General features: G+C 40.9%; 1 long non-coding RNA gene across 1 annotated transcript; it reads left to right on the top strand.

Annotated features, from left to right (window-relative positions):
* Positions 1–553: 553 nt before the first annotated feature.
* Positions 554–1358, top strand: LOC115160983 (uncharacterized). Its single transcript, XR_003869162.1, has 2 exons — positions 554–635; positions 1157–1358. It is a non-coding gene; the product is annotated as an uncharacterized LOC115160983 (long non-coding RNA).
* Positions 1359–6579: the final 5221 nt, after the last annotated feature.

The following is a 6579-nucleotide window of genomic DNA, read 5'->3' as shown; positions in this document are numbered from 1 at the left end:
TTTAAATAGCCCACCCAATCTACCTACCTCATCTCCATATTGTATTTACTTTTCTGCTCTTTTGCACACCGGTATTTCTACTTGCGCATCACCATCTGCTCATCTATCACCCCAGTGTTAATTTGCTAAATTGTTGATTTGCACACACTGTGTATATAGACTTTTTTTTCTATTGTGTTATTGACTGTACGCTTGTTTATTCCATGTGTAACTCTGTGTTGTTGTTTGTATCACACTGCTTTGCTTTATCTTGGCCTGGTCGCAGTTATAAATGAGAACTTGTTCTCAACTAGCTTACGTGGTTAAATAAAGGTGAAATAATAAAAAATAAATCTCCCTCCTCCTACCTCCCTTGGTCTGCAGCCTCGACTCCCATGGGAGAGTCATGTGTTCCCGCTGTGTGAGGATGAGGCTCTAAGGTGTCATGAAGAGGAGCAGCAGGAGCCTCGCTGGGAGGAGAGAGAGAAGGCAGATTCCACCAGCAGCACAGATGACAGCTGCAGCTCTGTCCAGTCACCCCCATTCTCAGCCCTGTCTTCAGCCCTGTCCAGTACATCACCACCACCTGCTGGAGACGATGTGAACAACACACTTACTGCAGTCACCTGAAAGGGCTTGGCTCTACCATGGCACAGGTACATCACAGCCACTGACAGACAGTTCATAATGTTTCACTTTTTATTGTTAATATATGTAGATTTGAAATATTTCATGTACAGTGCTTTATACAAATGTATAGGTTTAAAGAAAAGAAAAAAACTGTATAGTTGTACTGTATTGCTCCCGATTGGCACAGCGGTCTAAGGTGCTGCATCTCAGTGCTAGAGGCGTCACTACAGACCCTGGTTCGATTCAGGGCTGTATTACAACCGGCTGTGATTGGGAGTCCCAATTGGCCCAGCGTCGTCCGGGTTTGGCCGGGGTAGGCCATCATTGTAAATAAGAATGTGTTCTTAACTGACTTGCCTAGTTATATAAAGGTTAAATAAATAAAACAAATATAGCTCGGCTGGATTTGTTATGAAACAATAGAAGTTTGAGACCAACTACATGTAACTGCACCCTTCTCATCCATTGGTTAATGGTAAATGAATGGTTATATATGGCAAGACTGTTCCACGCTGTTTTAACTACCTGTGTTGTCTCTCCTCTCCAGATCCCTTCAGGAGTTTAGGAGACCCACAGGGACAGAGATACAAGAGGAGGCCTGAACTCCCTGGAGTTTAGGAGACCCACAGGGACAGAGATACAAGAGGAGGCCTGAACTCCCTGGAGTTTAGGAGACCCACAGGGACAGAGATACAAGAGGAGGCCTGAACTCCCTGGAGTTTAGGAGACCCACAGGGACAGAGATACAAGAGGAGGCCTGAACTCCCTGGAGTTTAGGAGACCCACAGGGACAGAGATACAAGAGGAGGCCTGAACTCCCTGGAGTAGATGTCACACGTTATGTGTACCTCATTTTAATGTATACTTGCTACATTTCCTAAACACACTGATATTTTATTTGGGTTCAAACGTTTTGGAGGAGGGTTTTTGATTTCTTTAAAACATTGATTTGTTTTATTCCTTTCAGTTCCTCTGCTGTATTTTAAGGTTTTGGATGGGATTGTGTTGGATATTCAACATGTACACATTTAACGTTTTTACATTTACCCTGACCTGCATTCATATAAGATCTGTGTACTAGTGTACAATCGATCGTAACCTTGGCTGACAATGTACCATAGAATGTAAATAGTTGTTGCCTGTTATTTATTTTACGTTTCAAGACGTCTGATAATGCAGTCTTAACATATACTTTTATATACACTACCATTCAAAAGTTTGTGGTCACTTAGAAATGTCCTTGTTTTTGAAAGAAAAGCAAATTTTTTGTCCATTTAAAATAACATCAAGTTGATCAGAAATACAGTGTAGACATTGTTAATGTTGTAAATGACTATTGTAGCTGGAAACAGCTGATTTTTAATAGAATATCTACATATGCCCATTATGAGCAACTATCACTCCTTTGTTCCAATGGCACGTTGTGTTAGCTAATCCAAGGCTAATTGATCATTAGAAAATCCTTTTACGATTTATGTTAGCACAGCTGAAAAACTTTTGTTCAGATTAAAGAAGCAATAAAATTGGCCTTCTTTAGACTAATTGAGTATCTGGAGCATCAGCATTTGTGGGTTTGATTACAGGCTCAAAATGGCCAGAAACAAAGAACTTTCTTCTGAAACTTGTAAGTCTGTCTTTTCTTGGCTAGAAGGCCAGCATCCCGGAGTCGCCTCTTCACTGTTGACGTTGAGACTGGTGTTTTGCGGGTACTATTTAATGAAGCTGCCAGTTGAGGACTTGTGAGGCGTCTGTTTCTCAAACTAGACGCTAATGTACTTGTCCTCTTGCTCAGTTGTGCACCGGGGTCTCCCACTCCTCTTTCTATTCTGGTTAGGGCCGGTTTGCGCTGTTCTGTTAAGGGAGTAGTACACAGCATTGTATGAGATCTTCAGTTTCTTGGCAATTTTTCACATGGAATAGCCTTCATTTCTCAGAACAAGAATAGACTGACAAGTTTCAGAAGAAAGTTCTTTGTTTCTGGCCATTTTGAGCCTGTAATCGAACCCACAAATGCTGATGCTCCAGATTCTCAACTAGTCTAAAGAAGGCCAGTTTTATTGCTTCTTTAATCAGAACAATAGTTTTCAGCTGTGCTAACATTATTGCAAAAGGGTTTTCTAATGATCAATTAGCCTTTTAAAATGATAAACTTGGGGTCACTTAGAAATTTCCTTGTTTTTGAAAGAAAAGCACATTTTCTGTCCATTAAAATAACATCAAGTTGTTCAGAAATACAGTGTAGACAGTGATGGTTGCTGATAATGGGCCTCTGTATGCCTATGTAGATATTCCATAAAAAATCAGCCCTTTCCAGCTACAATAGTCATTTACAACATTAACAATGTCTACATTTTATTTCTGATCAATTTGGTGTTATTTTAATGGACAAAACATGTGATGTCTTTCAAAAACAAGTACATTTCTAAGTGACCCCAAACTTTTGAACGGTGGTGTGTGTGCGCGAGCGTGAGTATTTAAACAATTTTTTAAAAATCACGAGTTTATTTCTTGGTAAGCAGATTGGTCTGTATAAACATATGAAGAAAGAAAAACAGGAAGGTTTTTAGTTGGTGTACTGCTTGTCTGAGTTTGACAGCGGTGTCATCTCTGTGACATGATTTTAAAATCATTCAGGCCACTGTTGTCTGACTATTGTTGTCACATTAAGGACAAAACAGACTGCCGACAAACGGTTAAAAGCAGCGGGGAAGTTGTCTTATCGCAACCGACCACAGAACATCGGATGCCAGTTTCTGTTCATGTCCCGATGATTCTACAGGTGAACTTCTGTGCTGGCAGAGGTTCATTAAGGTGTCTTTCTGTGTTACTGTATTGAGCAGTCAAAACAGTTACTGTGTAATGACTGTTTTACCCATGCTCAACAAAGTGTGGTGCTGTTGTCTTTTATAAGAATGTAGTGGGACACAAACTTGTTAAGTTAAAGGCCTTAAAAGTAATTTGTAAATATATCATTTTAACCTTCAGTAGCATCAGCAGGGGGTGTGTCCCAAATGTCAACCTATTCTCTAGAGCTCTACTTTTGACCAGGACCCATATGGCTCAGGTCAAAAGTAGTACACTATGTAGGAAATAGGGTGCCGTTTGGAAGGCTAATTGCAGGCAAGTAGCGCTCAATGTTATCAGCTCCAACCGAGGCAGGCTTGGAGAACAAGGGTGGAGGAGGGGGTTGTATCTAATGAGATTCATTTTCCTCTCCTTCATTATCTCCGACCTGTAAACTAGAGGAGCCATTGCCCTTATACCATCTGTGAAGTGTGCTTAAAGGGGCAGTGAAGTAAAAAATGTGATTGTTGCATTATAATATATATTTTGTACATAAGTTTGAAATAACACTGCGTTTGTGAAAATGATGAAAATGCCAATTTGTTTAAGAGCCGTTTCAAAAAATGCCTGGAATTTCGGCCTGTTCAGGTGAACAGTTGGCCCATATGATTTCAATGTGATCTGATTTATAATAGGCCAATGACTGTTCATCTGGGTAAGGGGGTGGGCTATAGACCAGCCAATCAGGGCTGTATATGTACAGTGGCTTGCAAAAGTATTCACCCCCTTGGCATTTTTCCTATTTTGTTACCTTACAACCTGGAATTGAAATAGATGTTTGGGGTGTTTGTATCATTTGATTTACACAACATGCCTACCACTTTGAAGATGCAAAATATTTTTTGTGAACCAAACAAGAAATAAGACAAAACAGAACTTGAGCATGCATAACTATTCACCCCCCTAAAGTCAATACTTTGTAGAGCCACCTTTTGCAGCAATTACAGCTGCAAGTCTCTTGGGGTATGTCTCTATAAGCTTGGCACATCTAGCCACTGGGATTTTTGCCCGTTGTTCAAAGCAAAAGTTCTCCAGCTCCTTGAAGTTGGATGGGTTCCACTGGTGTACAGCAATCTTTAAGTCATACCACAGATTCTCAATTGGATTGAGGTCTGGGCTTTGACTAGGCCATTCCAAGACATTTAAATGTTTCTGCTTAAACCACTCGAGTGTTGCTTTAGCAGTATGCTTAGGGTCATTGCACTGCTGGAAGGTGCACCTCCATCCCAGTCTCAAGTCTGTGGAAACAAACAGTTTTCCCTCAAGAATTTCCCTGTATTTAGCGCCATCCATCATTCCTTCAATTCTGACCAGTTTCCCAGTCCCTGCCGATGAAAAACATCCCCACAGCATGATGCTGCCAACATGCTTCACTGTGGGGATGGTGTTCGCGGGGTGATGAGAGGTGTTGGGTTTGCGCCAGCGTTTTCCTTGAAGGCCAAAAAGCTCAATTTTTGTCTCATTTGACCAGAGTACCTTCTTCCATATGTTTGGTGAGTTTCCCACATGCCTTTTGGCAAACACCAAATGTGTTTGCTTATTTTTTTCTTTAAGCAATGGCTTTTTTTCTGGCCACTCTTCCGTAAAGCCCAACTCTGTGGAGTGTATTTCTTAAAGTGATCCTATGGACAGATACTCCAATCTCCACTGTGGAGCTTTGCAGCTCATTCAGGGGTCTCTTTGTTGCTTCTGATTTAATGTCCTCCTTGCCTGGTCTGTGAGTTTTGGTGGGCAGCCCTTTCTTGGCAGGTTTGTTGTGGTGCCATATTCTTTCCGTTTTTTAATAATGGATTTAATGGTGCTCTGTGGGATGTTCAAAGTTTCAGATATTTTTTATAACCCAACCCTGATCTGTACTTCTCCACAACTTTGTCCCTGACCTGTTTGGAGAGCTCCTTGGTCTTCATGGTGCCACTTGCTTGGTGGTACCCCTTGCTTAGTGGTGTTGCAGACTCTGGTGCCTTTCAGAACAGGTGTGTATATATACTGAGATCATGTGACACTTAGCGCACAGGTGGACTTTATTTAACTAATTATGTGACTTTGAAGATAATTGGTTGTACCAGATCTTATTTAGGGGCTTCATAGCAAAGGGGGTGAATACATATGCATGCGGCACTTTTCTGTTTTTTTATTCCTTGTAATTATTTTAAATATTATTATTTATTTTTTTTTACTTCACAAATTATTTTGTGTATGTCCATTACATGAAATCCAAATAAAAATCAATTTAAATGACAGGTTGTAATGCAACAAAATAGGAAAAACGCCAAGGGGGATGAATACTTTTGCAAGGCACTGTAAATATTTTCACATAAGTTTCCTAATGCCCACACGATCACGCTGAGCTTTTTAAGGGCCAAAGGAGGCTCAGGGAAATAAATGTTGGAGTTTTCATTAAATAAACACAGTGATTTACTAGACAAACAGTGCTGAAAATAAAATGACAGACTGCATGGGGGCTTTAAACCTTCAACCTGAATACATCCATAGCTGCAGGAAGATGGGTGGGGGTGCTGTGACTTATTTTCAGGGGGGGGGGGGGGGGGGCTAAGAAAAAAAATATTTACCTGCGCTACAGATGGCTGTATTGGTCCGCTAATCCATGACTAGTAAAGGCCCAGTGCAATACGTTTGTGGAATGTTTTTTCTCCAATATGTTTTTTAAAATAGTTTTCATTATTGTTCAGATTTTTCAGGGGGTGCTGCAGCACCCTTAGCATCCCTAGTTCCCTCGGCTATGCACCCATCACATAACAGCAAAAGGCAAGGCCAAGGAAAAGTCTGTTTTGCAGTTTATTATAATATGTAAAAAGGTTTAAAGTGTTTCCACAATAGGCCTACTGGGTATGACCAGGAAAAAACATCAATAACATGACCTAACCAGCCTGGTGGACTAGGCCTACATCCCAAGTGGCACCCTATTTGCAGTATAGGGGTCTGGCCAAAAGTAGCACACCTATATAGGAAATGGGGTGCCATTTGGGACAAAGTCCAGGTTACTAACTACTGTGTGTACTAGTAGGTGACCCTAACTACCCTTTCACTGTGTGGCTATGTTGCTGTTTATGAGGGTTGACCTGAAACAAGGTTAGGGTATTGATCTTTCATGATGAGAAAAGCCTG

This window comes from Salmo trutta, chromosome 24 (assembly GCF_901001165.1).
Source record: "Salmo trutta chromosome 24, fSalTru1.1, whole genome shotgun sequence".
NCBI lineage: Eukaryota > Metazoa > Chordata > Actinopteri > Salmoniformes > Salmonidae > Salmo > Salmo trutta.
The sequence above is the reverse complement of the archived record's forward strand: the minus strand, read 5'-3'. Positions and strand labels throughout refer to the sequence as shown.